The sequence below is a fragment of the Acanthisitta chloris genome, unplaced genomic scaffold (assembly GCF_000695815.1).
Source record: "Acanthisitta chloris isolate BGI_N310 unplaced genomic scaffold, ASM69581v1 scaffold9107, whole genome shotgun sequence".
In the NCBI taxonomy this organism is placed as follows: domain Eukaryota; kingdom Metazoa; phylum Chordata; class Aves; order Passeriformes; family Acanthisittidae; genus Acanthisitta; species Acanthisitta chloris.
Genome location: NW_008680935.1, coordinates 5,200 through 22,899, shown reverse-complemented (window position 1 = coordinate 22,899; position 17,700 = coordinate 5,200). Strand labels below are relative to the sequence as shown.

Genomic DNA, 17,700 nt, shown 5'->3' with positions numbered 1-17,700 from the left:
GAGTGATAGAAGAGGTGGGAAAGAATCATAACTTGGTGAAGAAATGATGCAACTTTTTCTCTCCAGTCATGTTTATAAGTGTGTGAAAGGAGAATGATTGGTTCTTCACCTTTTTCAATGCAAAAAGACATAATGAGAAGAGGAGTAAGCCATAAACTAAACATACAGAGCAGTCATAAGAACCACACCTGGTCAGTCACACTAATTGGCAAGGGCAAGTGAGATTGTGAGAACACTTATTCCATCAAGGTTGTCTGTCAGCAGACCTTGTTAACTGGGAAACTAAAGGAAAAGAAGGAAACCAGAAAAAGAAATCTACAGAGACACAGACCAAACAAATGTGGATAAAATGTGGACAAAATGAGAGGAAGTAAACCTCAGCAGTTACACTAATTGATGGACTATTAAGAAACCACATGCACTACTTCAAGGAAGATCAACCTGGACTTTGCAACAGATAAGATTGTAAACCAGGGGAACCAAGACAGGCAGGGGTGCAGGAATGGACAGAGTTGTACAAACCCATGGGGAGTGTGCAGCAGAAGGGGGAACAGGGATGAACAAAGAGGCAGTAAATATAAAATGGTATAAAAGGGGTTGGTCATGCATAAGACAGGCCCAGTCAATATGCTTGTTTGGCTGAGCCCTGTGCCTGTTCACTGCAGTCTCATCTTCTTACAGCTTCTTATCAAACATTTTCTTTACTACCTCTTTGTACAATCTCTCTCTCATGCATATATATGTGCTGTAAAGACTAAGGGCCAGCTACTTGTGACACCTCTGTGTGTGAGTGAAACCTGGAGCCAGCAACTGGAGCCAGTGGGGTCTTTAACCTCCAGCTGCTGGGGCAGCAATAGAGGTTTTGTGGAGGTGAGGCGGTGTCAGTGTGTGTGTTCTCCAAACCAGCTACTGAGAGCAGAGGCAAATGAAGTGAGTGAGGAGGGGCTCTGCACCAGTGGCTAGAATTGGACACTGGTCACAGCCCATGTCCCAGGTCATGGCTGATATGGGAGCAAGTGTCCTCAAACCTGATATTCATGGGGCAATATTCACTAGCAAAATTCAAGCTTGACTGTTTGCTTCTGGACCAAGGTATCAGGTGGCATGGGAGCCACCCTAGTTCACCCAGGGGTATGCGTGAATATCCAGCACCTGAGGGATGAGTGTGTGAGTATTGCATGTTTGCCAGTGAGCATCAAGCTGAACCAGATGGCTAGTAGGGGTCCCATGAAGTAGAAAAAGGGGCCTGAGATCTGTGCAGGGTGGACAGAGAACCTGTGATGATTTGTAAGGAATCTGAAAATGTGAGGATAGCTAACCACTGGAACAGGCTTCCTAGAGAGGTGGTCAATGCCCCAAGCCTGTCAGAGTTTTAAGAGGCATTTGGTCAATGCCATTCATAACATGCTTTAACTTGGCCAGCCCTAAATTGGCCAGGCAGTTGGACTAGATGACTAGTTGGACTAGATGACTAGTTGGACTAGTTGTAGGTCCTTTAAAACTGACATATTCTATTCTATTCTATTCTATTCTATTCTATTCTATTCTCCTGTGATGGGTGGGACTTTATTCCCCCAGGCCCTGTCTTGAGATCCAGGGACTCAAGAGAGGTGAGGAGATAAATTGCCAATGTAAAACCAAGGCAAGAAAAGTTGTGGGATACATGAGCTTTCTCTGTGTCAGTTCTCACCAGATTCCCCATTTCATTTACAATGTTTATAAATTATCTCAAACAATTAACACTCAATTAGTTGTGTCTGGCCTCCTTTTATAGAAAAGGTAGTAATGTGAAATAATATTCTTTCCCCTCGCCCAAATATAGAACATGGTAGAATTTGAGAACACTTATATAAGTGGTAATCACTTTTCTGCTCATACTTCAATTCCAAATGCTATAGACCTTTCTTATTTTACTCAAAGCTCTTGTGGGTAACAATGACTGGAAAACTAGAAGACAGCTAAGAAGCTGCCCTGGGTAGCACTTTAGCACTATTTTATTTAACAATGTATATACAGAAGATGGAAAAATCACCTAACAAGAAGTTCAGTGTGAATATTCTGGAAGTGCCAGATCAGACCAAACACTGTTTCAAAGAGGAACTGTCTTTCTGCCTGTCTTACCTTCCTCCAGGCAGCTCTAGTTTCTGCGTATCATTGCAAAATGTTTCCACTATTTTTCTTTAAATAAAATATGTTGTAGTGCAATCTACTTATTGAGGCTGAGATTAACATAGCTCTTTCACACCTTCAACCCCTTTTTATCTTAATATGTGTTCTTGAAATGAGAATTATGAGATAGCATCCACAAGAGTTTCCATGAAAGAGGAAAGGAACAATATGAGTTGTGTAAACTAAAACTGTTCTACTTTTACCAAGAAAACTATGCAAAGAACCTGCATAAAAGTAAATAGAAGTTTCATAAATCAAACCATAAGTGCCTAAATGCATTCCCATTTCAAGCAGTAATTTAAAGAGTTGAAGCAGAAACACTGTCTTTGCAGCCATTATAATTCAAACACTGAAACTTGCAAACCATTTTTTATAGCCCTTTTTCAAAATGCCTATGCTTAATGTACAGAAGTATTTCTACTTTTGGCAATTTGTGCTATCAGAGACATACAAACAGTGAATGTAATGTTACTCCCAGTAGGTACTTTCCTTGGAGGTTATGTCTGTAAATTATATAAAAAATACTATTTCTATAATTGCTTCCACCTTAATTTTAGGTGCCATATCATGTAAATCTCTCCCAGCCTTAATGTTTGCTCCTCACATAACTTACATGAAAACAGCAAATAAAACCTTTCTAATGGAAAAACAGTCCATGGATATAAATTCCAGATTGCATGTCCCATAGACATCATAACATAGATCACATTGAGATGTCAGATGTTCACTAATGATTTAGTTTGGGAACCAAGTTTCAAGACGTTGCCTGTTGGTTTCCGTCTTGAAAATCAATGTCACTAGTTTCAGCTGTCCCCTTTGTGCATAGACAATAATTATCAGCACTGAAGAGACTGAAATGTCTGTGTTCAAATCTTTTCCCACATATTCATTTTTACCAGGGCATTCCCAGGAATTTGTATGAGCAACTGACTTAAATGGAAAAAAAAAATTAAGAAATTATGGATGTACTGGTAACAATAGTGAGAAGATTTTCAAAAAGTCAGGTTACTCAAGGAAAATTGTTTCTATGATGTCTGTTTCTCCCTTCTGGAGTTCTACAGCAAGTTCTTTTTTTCATTTTAGGATCAAAGTCCAATACTACTCTTTTACCCCCACTGATTTATTAGAATGTGCTTTCCATCTGCTTTGTGACATTGTTATAGCATGGGCCATTGTGTGCCAGTAGTGTGGTACTCACAACGAGCAATGTATCAAAACCTCACATGAGTTTGCAACTCACAAACTGTTAATTCCCCGAAAGGTGACCCAATTTGTCAAACAAAATGACTGCCTGATTGTACTAACTCCAGTATAAATATTTCATTTCAGTATTAAGGTAGATTTGAGCAAACCCAGAAGTAAATCCTTTGGAATTTAAAACATTTACAAAATGAAGACTTACACTCCAGCATATTGCAGCACTGACCTAGTTTGCATGCATTTTCATAGCAACAAGAGACATACCATTAGTCTTTGCTTTAAAGATATCAGTCATAATTACTATCTGGAAACAGTATCAGTTACAGTGGATGAAAGCATTTTAGACCATCAGTAGTGAAAGCATGGAGTTATATGACAGATATCATTTACAGATTTTTCAGCTGCTAAATCACAATCAGTATTTCTTGCTTTTAGAAAGCATTTGATTTGGGTTTTATACATCAGCAACTGATTCACTTGCCTTGACTGTTTTTCATTAACTGAGAGAAGAATAAACAAGGACATATATGCAATGTTTGAGAAAACTCATCATATTTCAGGATAGTCAATAAGATTAAAATAAAAAAAGAGGAATAAAACTTGGCAGCCCTGACTAACTGAAGTAGGCTGCTGAATGCTGCCTTCATTGCAATTCACTGCCACACAGTGCTAGGCTCTAAATTAATAAAGTCTGAAGATAAGAATTCTTTGTAACTGATCTAAAAAGCTTGGCTACTTTTTAAAAGAGAAACCATTATGCATTTTACAGATCACCAAACATTTTTGTAGGAATTGAAAGGACTGAAAAACAAGCTTATTGGATAGGATTGCAAATTTAATGGATGTACAAGACAACTGATGTGAGGAATCATTATTTCCAAATAGAATTACTCCTAAAACGATGAGATACACAATTTTAGGCACTGGAATGTGTCTAAATGTATTACTTAGAAAAACATATGCACCCTGTCTCAAAAAAAAAAAATCTGTTTGGTAGGGCTCTCTCCTACCAGAGAGATCATCTTTTTCTGTATGCCATGCAATTTCTTTACACAAGCATATGTTACTTTAGAAGATAATATATGACTACCATGAAAATGAATGATAGGACACTTACAGGAAAGATGAGGAGGGACTCTTTATCAGGTAGGACAAGTGGCTTTAAACTGAAATAGGGTAGGTTTAGATTAGCTATTAGGAAGAAATTCTTTCCTGTGAGGGTGTTGAGGCACTGTAGCAGGCTTCTCAGAGAAGCGGTGGATGTCCCATACCTGGAAATGTTCAAGGCCAAGCTGGATGGGAATTTGAGCAACCTGGTCGAGTGGAAGGCACTCTTGACAATGGAAGGGGTATTGAAACTAAATGATCTGTAAGGTCTCTTCCAATCCAACCATACTATGATTCTGTGATATGACTGTAACCAGTCCTTAAAATGCTCTATTTTCAAAATGCTCATCACCTCGATTAAAATCATAGAATATCTCAAATTAGAAGGTACCAATAAGGATCATTGAGTCCAACTCCCACAAAGTATCTTATTTAAATTTATTTCAACAAGCATTTTATTTAAATCAAATAATGTACCTGTGATGCCAGGAAAGTAAACATTTGAATTTCATTCCCTTTCCTTTAAGTTTGAACAAATTTTATACATACTTTAGTATTATGTCTCTTAAAAATACTAAGTCAAATTTGCTGCTAAATAGAGTGGGAATAATTTCATATGGTAGTTTACTGTCATTCTTAAAAGGTCTGTGTAAAGCATGTTTCTTATTGTGTTATTGGTCTGATACGTGTGCATGCCGTTGTTGTCAGGTAGATACACTGAACAAGGATGGTTTATTGGCTGTGGATCTGTTTAAAGAGAAGCTGTGTTGAAGAGCTAGGGTGGAAGAAAGGGAGGGAGTTTAGACCATCTAGCACTGCAACAGTGTTAGTTTCACTATAACTTCGTATGTGGCCTTCCTTATTCATCAGATTGTTTTCCTATAACTCAGCTTCAGCAACTGAATAACTAGAACAGAATTTTAAAGGTGTAGTGTCATAGTTTTCAGAAAAAAATAGTAAGGTCATTATAATGGTATTTCAGTCTTTGTATCGGGTTTTCTAATTTTGCAAATTTAACAATAAAGAAATACTTTGAAGAACAGTCTTATCCATAAAAACTGTCATATAGGCCTTTAGTTTTGGCAATGCTGAGTCAGGTTTCACCATATTTAAGTATATATTGCATACAGACATTAATTTCTTATCTTTTTAGTATAGGAGTGCAAAATCAAATTTGAAGTACTCAAAATGCTGCGGTAAAAACTATTGTACTTCACTATAATAGGATATTCTTAGCCAATGTATAGAAAATAATTTGATTATATTAAAAAAACATGTTTCATTGATACCAAAACATATTGCTTTTGGATTTTATCACAAAAGAAATAATAAATAAGAACAATTTTGAATTAAAAAAATGAAGTGCTTAAATCTCCTGTGTCACTAATATCCCAGTATTTAAACATCTTTTGTTCACATAGTACAGAAATATGTATATTTTAGAGAATTTGACCAAAATATGTAGCTAAAATCTTTATCCTGAACACAATCCCAGTGATTTAGAGTGAACCGCTGGCAATTGCAATTGGTAGGATGAAGTGCTTAAAAGATTGGCTCCACTATTGAGATTGCCACAAGGCAATCTTGAATTGAGAATACTTAGTATCTTTTGTTCAGTTAGCTATGATTTTATTACCAGTATTTCAGTTCAACTTTTACATTTACTGACAGATTTTATCTTGGATACTTTCACATTTTTTTAGCAGATCTGATTTTAATGAGGTAACAACAGTTTTAAGACTTAATTAAAAATTAATAGAGGTGCCACTTTCCAATATCACAATACTACATGTTACCAGACCTTATATAACCAGCAGTGAAACAGAGAAAAATCTTAAAAGAGTTCTTATTCATGCTTGAAATTTGTTGTGGCTAGTGATGACCATATCCTAAGGTTTTCTATATTTCTGGTGCTCTAGTATTGGCAGATCAATAGTCTTTCATTTTAAAACTGTAAAGGAATATAGCAGGCAGGGACAGGAAAAAAACCCAGTGGAATTCAGAAGATATGACTGAATAAAGGATGTATTAGAATCTCAAAATCTTGCAGTCACCAACCAAAACACAGGTCACAGTTAATCTCTGTTATATTAATGAGTAAGGGAGAGAGTTGAAAACTCATAGTAAAAACAATGTGAATAAATGACAAGTATTTAAGTAGAAATGCCATTCCAGGCATTAATCCAAGGAGAACCTGTTTCAATATAGTGTGTTCTGCAGTAATAATTTAAAAGAGAAAGCACTGAATTATCAGAAGTTCCTACTCGATGTACTGTAACAGTTCTCCATGCAAAGTCTTGACCCACTTTGCTTATGAGAGCTAATGGAATAGCAATTTATGTTATTTAGCATGAAGACATATAAAATTTTTCTAATTAAAAATATCCATACTGCCAATGGATATTTATACTGTCAAGAAATCCATCCATAATTACCAACATGACAGATATAACTACTGTGATTAAGAAGACCAGATCCTGTTTGATTTACTCCCAGCTTTAGTTAAAAATAACTACATATTCATTTATTCTGTTAAGGATGCAGCTAGTTATGTATGAAAAAAGCAGACTAGAGAAGTTATTGAATAAGGACAAGGAAGGAAACTGAGCTTAGGAGCCTGGAAGTGTGAAATGTGAGACAGAGGAACTGCAGGCAATGAAACAAAATGAGTGCATGGAGACTAAAATAGAGCTAGAAAGATGCTACTATCGTTTTTAGTCAAATAGAAGCTTTCCATAAGAAAAGAAATCACAAAAGTGGATCAGTAGCTTAATCGATAGTAGGAGAGAGATCTGAAACCAGATGCAGGACTGAGATATGACTGATAGAAAAAACTGAGAAAAAGATTGTTCAGAGTGATGAATAGGAAAGTGATCAGTTCTGGCTCTGCTAAGCACTGGGGAAAAGCAGCTTCTCATGAGCTCACATACAGTTCCCACATTACTGGATATTTTACATTAATCTCTCATGTCTTGGTTTTCCATTTATAAAAAGAGATAGTAATAACTACTCAGTTCACAGGGACACTGTAAAAATAAATGTATTAATGTTCATGAAGCACTTAGATGCTGTAATGATGAGCACCATAAAAAGCTTCTGAGGAAATTAATTTCATCTTTAGAGTAGGTTTTGAATAGCCTGAATTAATGAAGGCAGGGGACTGTGCACTGAACAATAGGAAATAGAACACTGTTCTGTAAGTGAGCAGTAATTCTTCTGTGACCTGAAAGAGTCTAGTGGGTCGAATGTAAAAAAAAAAAAGAAGATCTGTATGGTAGGACTCCTGCATTCAAGGCGAAATTCAGATTGCATAGACAATGATAAATTCTCCATCCTGTAGCTTGGATGTTTGACCTTGCTTCTCTAATAAAATTTACTCTAATATATAATGTGTAGTTAGACACACAGTATACAAGTTCCCAACTTAACGCATTTTCTTTTAATTAGTGTGGTGTATGATGTGGGTAGGTAGGTGGGTTCAGGATTTACATATTTATAGAATCCTGAGGATATTTTTACATATTTCCATGCTTGATGAGATATAGGGCTGAAACCTAATTAAAGGGTTTGTTTGGGTTCTTTTTATATTGTTTAGCTCTGTGGGGGTGGGGGGTTTATACAGAGGCAGGTTACAATACATTTTATAGAGAGGATTTGCTCCTTTTTGTATATGTATCGTGCTCTATGAAACCAAATCCTAATACCTGGCTTTACAAACCAGTACAGAAGAAATCATGAACTTCTGGGTCATCATCACGACATGGTGGTCATCTGAAGATGATTTTGATGTTATCATTGTGGCTAGTGAGAAATTATTCTTTGAGATTGTTTTGATTTTATTCTCAAAATAATTAAAAGAAATGATATGCAAACTGACAGTTATATTACCATGTTCATGATTTTGAGTGCCAAACATTATAAATAAAATATATAATTATTTAGTTGAGAATACAACATTCATGTTGACAATGCTTCCCATCTTTGCAGTTTTAGGTAATTTAATTAGTCGTTGTGATGTGAACACTAATGAAAATATCAAGAAGAACAAAGGACAAATTTGCCATGGAATAGTACACTGTTCTGAAGTTGTGCCACTGAAGTACTGAATTTTCTTAATAGAGCTCCTGGATGTTGTAGGAGCCTCAGCTTTTAGGAACTAGTGCATTTTAAGTGTGAATTTACTTTTACCATTCTTGTCTTTGCCCATTCTCAAACTGAATGTCTGTCTTTCTATTTCTAGTATCTCATGCTCCATATGGAAACAGATGTTTAAACTACATTGTCCCTACAGGAAACCAAAGAAAGGCAACCATTGAAATTGGGATCATATGTAGATTAACTTTGATTCTATCCTATCATCTTTTCTTTTTACATTTTATTAACCTTGCTAAATAGCTTATCTGTATTTCTTTTAATTTCCTTTGTCAGGCTAACTCAGCTTGACTTCTGCTAATTCTCACTTTATCCATATGTTTCACAACCTTCCAGATGTTTTCTTTGATGATCAATCTCCTTCATTCATTGCAGGCTGTTCTTAAACTTCTTCTGCAGCGTTATTAACTAAGCTAGAACTCAACTCTTCTAGAAGGCTTTCTCCCAGAGTTCCAAAGCATTATCAAAAGTGACTACATTGCTTTTATATTGAGTGTTGTTCCTGAGCAGGTCACTTAAATGCTCTGTCCAGTTCTCTCTTCTTCCCTCCCAAACCTGTGCTACTCTTTCCTTTGTACTTTCACAAGTACCTGTGCACCTGTGTTTATGAACAGAAGAATAACCTATCAGACAACTTTATTTTTCAATGTGATCAGGAGCCTAATCTGCTTCTCAGGAAAGCCATACTACATCTGTGTCAGGACAATGGAGGGAGCATAATGAGGGCAGGAATACCATGGTAGCACTACAGATACCACCCAAGAAATTTCAGGTAAAACTATACCTTTTATTTGAAAGAATGTAAAGTACTGCTCACCACAATATGCCACACCTGGAAGGCTGCAGGTAGAGAGATGACACTGCAATTGTCAAAAGTCAGAGTTACAATTTGCAAAGGAATTGTAGAAAGTGTTGTCTGGTCATAGCACAAAACTCCTCTTCAGTCTTTCAAAATTTCGTCTGTTTAGCAATGCTACTCTAATTACTGTCATCTATATTTAAATGCCAAGACTAATGATACATTAGCATGATAGATTAGATTGTGAAAGATAGGTGAGTAGGTTATAGGTAGGTTAAACACCAGCCTTCCAGTCCTGCAGAGAAATGAACAATGCTTAAATGAGAAGTCAGTAGAGGTACTATGCATCTTTAAATGATTGTTGTAATTACATTTCAAACTGTGTCTCCCTACATGACAGACTTCTTTTCATTCTTCCACAGAACACAAAACATAAAATGTATTGTTTAAGGTACATTTTCAGAATAAAAGACTAAGCAGAACTTAAACCTCAGAATAGTTTTTTGGCATCAAAACCTATGTAGCAATAAATTAACTTGCCAAGATTAATAAATCTCATTCCATTTGAATTCTTCAAAATAATCATAACTTTTTGTGTTTGATGGATACAAGGATCAATGAGATTGAAGCTATGCCTATGTGCATTTCAAGTGGAATGAGATAACAAATGTTGCTAAACGGAATACATCCAGAATTGATACCCTTTTCTGAAGCTAGTAACTTTTTATAAGTATCAAATTTGCACCGTATTGATGCATAGTCCCTAATTAGGAATCTGATCTCAACTTCCCAAACTGCTTTCATTCTAATACTAAGATGTAAAAGAATAAATGTTTCTGGATTGCTGCTTTAGAGCTTCCTGACTTTGGTTCTCTTCGGCTTAGGTAATGTATGATTTCATCACAAAAAAGTCAAATGGGTGAAGAAACGAATGAGTTGTTTGTAAGGACACATACAGAGTAACCAACTTCTTTTGAAGAATAAGAAAGTCCAATATTTTTGCCTTTGTCTGTACTAGTATAGGGAAAAGTATTGAAAAATAATCTCCTGCACTGGATTTTCATCACAGACAGCATCACTGTATTAGAAAAGTCCATGGGATTCTTTGGTGGGACTGCAGCCTTCTCCAAGACAATTCTTGTCACACTTTGGGTGTTAGCAGAGGTGACTGGGGGCCATTCTCAAAAGACAGTTTAGAGGTACTCTTGTCTTGGAAGGTAAAAGAGTTTAGAATTATAGATGTGGACCTTTCCATATGATTTGTTCTCAATTCTAGGAAATGCTTAATTTACTAGCATAGATATAGACCCCCTTTTGGAATTGACAAAATACTGATTTGAGGCAACAAAGAAGATAAAGAGAATTCCAGGCCCCCACACCCACTTTGTCTTCATGAAAGAAAGCATCTGTTTTTGTAGATAGGAAAGAATTGGGTTTCCACTGCTCTTTAAAGTGAACTAATGGAGATATGGCAACTGGTCTTCAAAAGCTGATGCAGCAATGGAAAGATAGAAACTGACTGCAATTCTCAGACAGCTTCAGAAGAACTGAAAGGACAGAAACTCACAGCAAGTCTACCAGAGCTATTACAGACGAGTGGCTGTCAGTAGAGTCAGGGGACTGTTTTTGAAGACATTCTGTGGAAGGGGAGTTCAGGAAAAAAGTTGTGCATTTTTTTTTCCCAAAGCTTTCAATGGATATAATTCCTGAATACAGCTGAACTCCCATAAGGTTTACTGTCTGGCAATACTCATTAATGATTTGATTGGAAATGTGAACACCAGCTAATGATTCGTTAGTTTTGCCATTCTTTCAGAAAGAGCAGATGCAGTATTCATAGTTTTAGGTGACCTCCTGATTTCATTCATTTTCCAGACTTGCTTTCACACTTGGATTAAAGATTCACCCATGTAAAGCAAGGTTGAAGGCAGATTTTCAAAGATTCACCATAGCCACAGTAGTGAACTCAGATTTATCTTTTCCAACAGGAAAGTTTCTTTGAGATATGCTGGTTAAAAGGAGATGTAATGGGTTCTGCTAATTTTAAGTCATGAAGTTTATTATTGTAAGGAATGAATTTATTATTGTATTATTCACATTCAGGAAGAAAGGATCAAGAAATGAATGACAGAAGGCTTAATTAAACCTACTATGTGTCTGTCATGATGACATTATGGCAACAAATCTATACAGACTGTTTCAACTCCTGCTTTAGAAAACCTCATGTTTAACAGACACAAAAAGTGTGCTTAATTTTAAGCATGCACATCATCCAATAAACTTCAAAAAGATTATGCAAATTTTTTAAGATAAAATACTTTCTTAGATGAGCCAAAGTTCTTGGCCTCTTGCACCACTGAACTTAGCTATATAAGCTAAATATCTCTATAAACAATAAAGTATCACTACAACTACAATACAAATAACTTGGTTTTCCAAAGCTGAAACTAAAAAAAAGCTATAATTTTAGTGAAAACTTATTTCATCATTTTATATGAAAAACTATACATATTTTAGTGGGTTTTTTTTAGCCAAAGTTCTTGGCCTCTTGCACCACTGAACTTAGCTATATAAGCTAAATATCTCTATAAACAATAAAGTATCACTACAACTACAATACAAATAACTTGGTTTTCCAAAGCTGAAACTAAAAAAAAGCTATAATTTTAGTGAAAACTTATTTCATCATTTTATATGAAAAACTATACATATTTTAGTGGGTTTTTTTTAATTTTATTAAATCATTTTATATGAAAAACTATACATAGTTTAGTGGTTTTTTTTTTATTTTATTAACAAAAGAAAGGGCTGGATTTCAACAATTGTAAAGTAGATATGTGCAAGTGGTTTGAGCATTTTTGTGGGAAAATGTGGCTGGGGGCTTGGATCCAGGTCCTATAGTCACTGAAGACCGTAGACTTGAAATTTGTTTTGTAAGAGAGATCTCACAATCTTTCCCTGTGAAATTGTCCCACCTGTCACAAAAAAATAAGGGAAAAGATAGGATGCAGTCTCCACATATGAACTAGAATCGAGATCCCTTCCTTCAGTAAAATAATATGATATTCTCAGTCTTCATTTAGCTGAAACTCTTACTGGAGTGTGATGCAAATTCACATTCATTTCAGATTCGCTGAATTATATTCTTCAATTAATAAAGTATTTATGAACTACATGTAACCAGTCCTATACACAATTAACTTTTTCTGGCATGCACACAGTTTGCAGGTGTCTCTTAAGCATTTATTTTCTAAAAATAGCATATTGAAATAATGCAGAAAATAATCCAAAAGTTTTGTAGTGCAAATCACTATTGTAGCTGTAGCTGTTCTTAATCAACATAGTAACATTCTTCACAGTGCTGTGATGCTTTGAGAGCAAAGCAATACCCAATTTAGGCTGTATTACAGGATGATATGGGACATTTAAAAAAATGTATGTATGACTAGTTGCATTTTGATTTCTTTTCCCACTTCAGCTTGCTATCGCCTTTCTTTTATAGCACCTAAAACTGTTTAGCTTTGTATGGTTTAGAAGAAAATGTTGATATTGTAAGGTTATCAAATATTTTCTTATGCTGCATCTTCTGGAATGAACAGGAGAAATCAAAGATTTTCTCATGTCTATATGGTTTAATTAAATCAGTTCTTGAAAATTACTACTACAAATTTATGGATTAAGCCCAACAAAGTATACAGGGAGCATGACAGCAAGAAAGAAAACACAGATCATTAAGCTCATTTCTGAGGAAGTGAACTAAGTAAAAAGGTTGACATAAGTGTGCAGTGATGGAATGGGCAGTGCACAGGCTGCCTCCCCAGAAAAACATTGATTTACATGCCTGCATCATGGCAGACCTCTTATTCTGGACGTTACTGGACAGTCATTGGAAAAAGACATTTAAATTGTAACTAACCAATACCCTTTGTAGATTAAAGGAGAAAATAGATTCAGTAAAGAAAAACAAAAATAAAGGAAATGATACAAAGAAGTCAGTGACAACTGGATTAATAAAATTGCAGTGAGGAGTTCCATAAATGACAGGTGTGAATATATTTTCCCCTACAACTTCTCTACATTTTTAGCCCAGGCTGTAAATACCACAGAGATGATAGGCTTGTGAAAGGTTGAATAATCCACAGATAAAGGAAAGCAATGTTGTTTTGTGACCTAATGGAACACAGAGATTGTACATGTGGCAAAGGTAAGTACAAAATACTTCCACTATTGTAGCAGAAGTGATAGCAGACTGTTCCAGAGAGAAGCTGTGGAACTCAGCACAAAAACATACAGCTGTTTTGCACTAAGGCAGATAGATTTAGTCAAGTTGAAATCTGCATTTTTTTTTCAATTTTTGCATCAGGTTCAAGTCACTTATTCCTTTTTAACAGATGCTGAAAGTAGTCAATATGAAGAAATTAATATTAAAGCTTAATTCTTAAATCCTTCCTTTAGGTTACACAAATTTCTAACAACAGAAATGAGAGGAGATAAGAGACCAAACTAAAACCATCTAATAATGTATGCAGGCTTAGTGCATAAGTTCTTTCATAAAACTTTCACAATTTGATATTAAGTTTCATATCCTCAAAATGCTTTTGATGTTATGCATTTCTTTATAATTACTAAGTTTTCAACAAAGTTGGATTTCTGCTTCCAGCAACTATATTTTACTATGGTTGCTTTACTTTGTTGATGCTTTTTCCTACATATATACAATTTTCTTTTTTAATGCAGTAAGATCTTAAGGTAGAATAAATTATTTTTATTTTTTTTATTTCCATTTACTGCAGAATCTTTAAAAATATGTTTGGGATTTACTCTTGAATAGAGCTAGACACACTCAGAGCCACAAAATTCATTAATGTTATGGTGGGCTAAAGGAATTCAGTAATTATTCTTCTAATGCTCTTACATTTTAGGGACCTGGTTAGAATCTTGTTAAGAAAACAATATACTTTGCATATGAGCTATTCATTGTGATTGGAAAGTATAAATGGCATTTGAAGCTTTAACAAACAGATAGTTTCTTGTCTTTTAAACAGCCTGTTATGAGAAAACTTCTGAACCGTGACTTTAAATTTATGATTTTTGTGATGAAGAATTTTGATTTGCTTGTTGTTTTGTCAATGTCATCTTGGGAACTTCCCCCCCAAAAAAAATTTTTTTCTGTATACAATTCTATAGAACACACAAGAAATTCCTAGCAAATATTTGCTTTTATTAAAAAATATACTACTAATTTATTTTACAGCATGGGATATTTTTTCCTCCTTTTTTTTTTCTTACTTTCATAAAATAGCATAAACCAGCATGACCTTGGGCATAAGACATTATAGCAAATGCAAACAAGAATAAAAAAGGAAACTTTTCTTGAGTTTAAATCTTCATAAATATTTGCTATGGTAATTTAAAATTTCAAGCAGACCTTTAACTGAACATAACTGGTCTTTGGTTTAAACAAGGACTTGGTTTAACAAGGCCAAGTGCTGGTCCTGCACTTTAGCCATGCAGCACTCCAGGCTGGGGACAGAGTGGCTGGGGAGCAGCCAGGCAGAAAGGGACCTGGGAGTTTGGATAGACAGAAAGCTGAACATGAGCCAGCAGTGTGCTCAGGTGGCCAAGAAGGCCAATGGCATCCTGGCCTGGATCAGGAACAGTGTGGTCAGCAGACCAGGGAGGTAATTCTGCCCCTGTACTCTGTGCTGGTGAGGCCACACCTTGAATACTGTGCACAGTTTTGGGCCCCAGTTCAGGAAGGATATTGAGGTGCTGGAGCAGGTCCAGAGAAGAGCAATGAGGTTGGTGAAGGGACTCAAGCACAAGTGCTATGAGGAGAGGCTGAGGGAGCTGGGGTTGTTTAGCCTGGAGAAGAGGAGGCTCAGGGGAGACCTTATTGCCCTCTACAAATACCTATAAGGAGGTTGTAGTCAGGTGGGAGTTGGTCTCTTCTCCAGACAACCAGTAGTAGGACAGGAGGGCACAGATTCATGCTCTGTCAGGGGAGGTTTAGGTTGGATATTGAGAAGAGATTTTTTTGCAGAGAGAGTAATCAGACATTGGCATGGGCTGTCTGGGGAGGTGGTGAATTCACCATCCCTGGAGGTTTTCAAGATGAGACTGGATGTGGCACTTAGTGCCATAGTCTAGTAACCACATTATGGTTGGAGTCTATGATCTTGGAGGTCTTTTCCAAGCTGGTGGATTCTATGATTCTATGATTTGCACCTTGCTCCATAAACATAACCAGTGCTACAGGAGGTTATTTCAAATGCTATATCTCTAAACACATATAAAATAATCTTTGCTTTCTATTTCTTTCTCTTTCAAATCCAAAGATACTGTATAAATATTCCAAAGTCCTATTTTAATTATATACACATATGCAAATGATATAGTACATAAACATTTATATTTGTAATGTATCACCAATGCTGAACTGCATGATAATAACCATAGTAACTGGGCTTTTGGCCACAGAATCATTAGAAAACTAAGAGACACTGCAATAAACAAGCTCTTCTTTTTCGCATTTTGTGATATTTTGCATAGACTTGCTGCAGCACATGCCTTTTCCTCTAAGATAGTGTCAAAGGCCTTGTTTAATGGTCCCTGTTTTTTCCTTTCGAGCTATATGTCATTTCTCTTTTTAATTAGAATAACAGTTCTTCAAGCTGCAAAGATTTAACTATTTTCCACTGCAGTAATGTGATGACCCACCCAAACCATGCTCTCAAGCAAGTCCTTGAATTTGTTTGGGTTTTTTTTCTATGGAAATGGTAAGTTTCTAAGCTTCTGGAATCCATGGTGTTCAGTGAAAAAAGGGAAAGTGAATGCATTTATGTGTAGCTCTGTATCTCATAATCAGAAATGCCTTGTTTTAATCTTGGGATTATAGATTACCGTTCAACACATCAGAGTCCAGTAAAATTGCAGGTCACCAATTTTTTTTGGATTACTTTATGGTTATTCCTTATAAAAACCTTTTTCAATGTTTTCCTTTCCGTCTTATTGAAAATAACTGGAGACATGCAAGCCAGCTGTTAACAAGCAATGCTTCACTATAAAGGTGGTAAGGAACTGGAAAATGTTTGACTTTGATTTGAATTACTAAAATTTTCTCTGATATAAGTTTCTGGTATGTTCCTATGGGTTTACATTATGGTGACACCATACATTATAGTGCAGGTTGCTGCATAATGCAAATATTGTTTCTACAGGAACACCAGACATTTAAGATCAGGGATTTGAAGAAGCATTAAATCAAGAGCGGAAGAGAGGGGGCCATGCTATGTAGAAGTTGAGCTACAAACACATATTGAACTTGAAATTGCTGTTATGAATGAGTTGCTCATAAACTTCTAAAATAACCAATTATTACTCTATCCTTTTAAAAAGATTTCTATGTCTTTATACCAGTCTCTTCTTGCTTGCATTATTTGCTACACCTCAGCACTTCCAGATAGCATTTCTCCATTTGAGAAACCTTCATTACAACTCTCAAATACTTTAATGAAATCCTATTCCAGACATAGTAACATAAGAATTTGGATATCTGCAAAAGCATGTGTGCAAACAAATACAAAGTTCAAAATCCAATTAAAATAATCCCTCCAAACTCAACCTCTTCTTTCTTATTCTATTTTTTTAACAACTTTATAGAAATTTGTTTATTGGAGGAGATTATAATGTAACTAAAAGCACATGGGGTCCTGAATGAACTGTGCATGTAGCTAATGAAATTCATAGGCCTTCTGTTGTCTGAGCTCCAGCTCTCACTTTCCCTGTATTCTTTTTTTCATCTGGAGGTTGAATGGCCACCTGTCAGCCATGTTTTTGAAATGGGAAAAGAAATCTGAGATACCAAGAAATTTGTTTTATGATAATTTTCTTGTGTAAAAGATAATATTTTCAGAAACTACATTTAAGACTGAGGTCCAGTGGTAAGACAACTGTTGCAAGGCTTAGAGTTTTAAAACATGCTGACCTGGCATAAGGAAATTTAGACAAATACCATTATTCTTCCCAGCTCAGAAGCAGTTGGATAATGTCATGATCTCCCAACAAATACCTTGACAGGATCGGCACCACATTAAGACTAACGCAATAGATATAAGAGGTCTGAGTTTACCAGGGAGGTAAGGGATTAAGGGAGACCCTCAGACCCCACACTAGATCTGCTGAGTTCTTGAGACCACCAGATATGTTAGTAGACATGTAGGTAGGCAACTTGTCCTTAAACCCACTGTTTTCCATCTGTAACTATATGAAGA

General features: G+C 35.8%; 1 protein-coding gene across 1 annotated transcript in view; it reads right to left on the bottom strand.

Annotated features, from left to right (window-relative positions):
• LOC103805269 (contactin-5-like) overlaps nt 1–17,700 on the bottom strand; it is a gene marked incomplete at both ends in the record, with an annotated part of 101,710 nt that overhangs the window by 83,016 nt on the left and 994 nt on the right. The gene's annotated exons all lie outside the window — the stretch shown is intronic.